Below are 329 nucleotides of genomic sequence, written 5' to 3' on the forward strand. Positions count from 1 at the left end.
GAGCATGCACATTCAACACGAAAAACACCAAAGAACCTCTTTACTTATGGAGCAGCACCAATACGGCTGATAGCATCCCTTGCCCTAAATCACCATAAAGACGCCCCAACGGACGCTCATGCTCCGAGACCTTCTTCAACGCAGGTACCTCGCCCGGCCAAGGTCATGGGATTGACCTTATTACAGCTGAATAAAAGATAAAGCCCACTTACTCTGGCGTGACCCGAGGCAGTTTGCTCGAGACCAAGAATAAAATGTCGCGGCGAACGATCGTCGGCTGATTAGAACGCCGGTGACGACTTCGGTCTCGGGTTGTGCTCGGGCTGGTG

This window comes from Penaeus monodon, chromosome 29, assembly GCF_015228065.2.
Source record: "Penaeus monodon isolate SGIC_2016 chromosome 29, NSTDA_Pmon_1, whole genome shotgun sequence".
NCBI lineage: Eukaryota > Metazoa > Arthropoda > Malacostraca > Decapoda > Penaeidae > Penaeus > Penaeus monodon.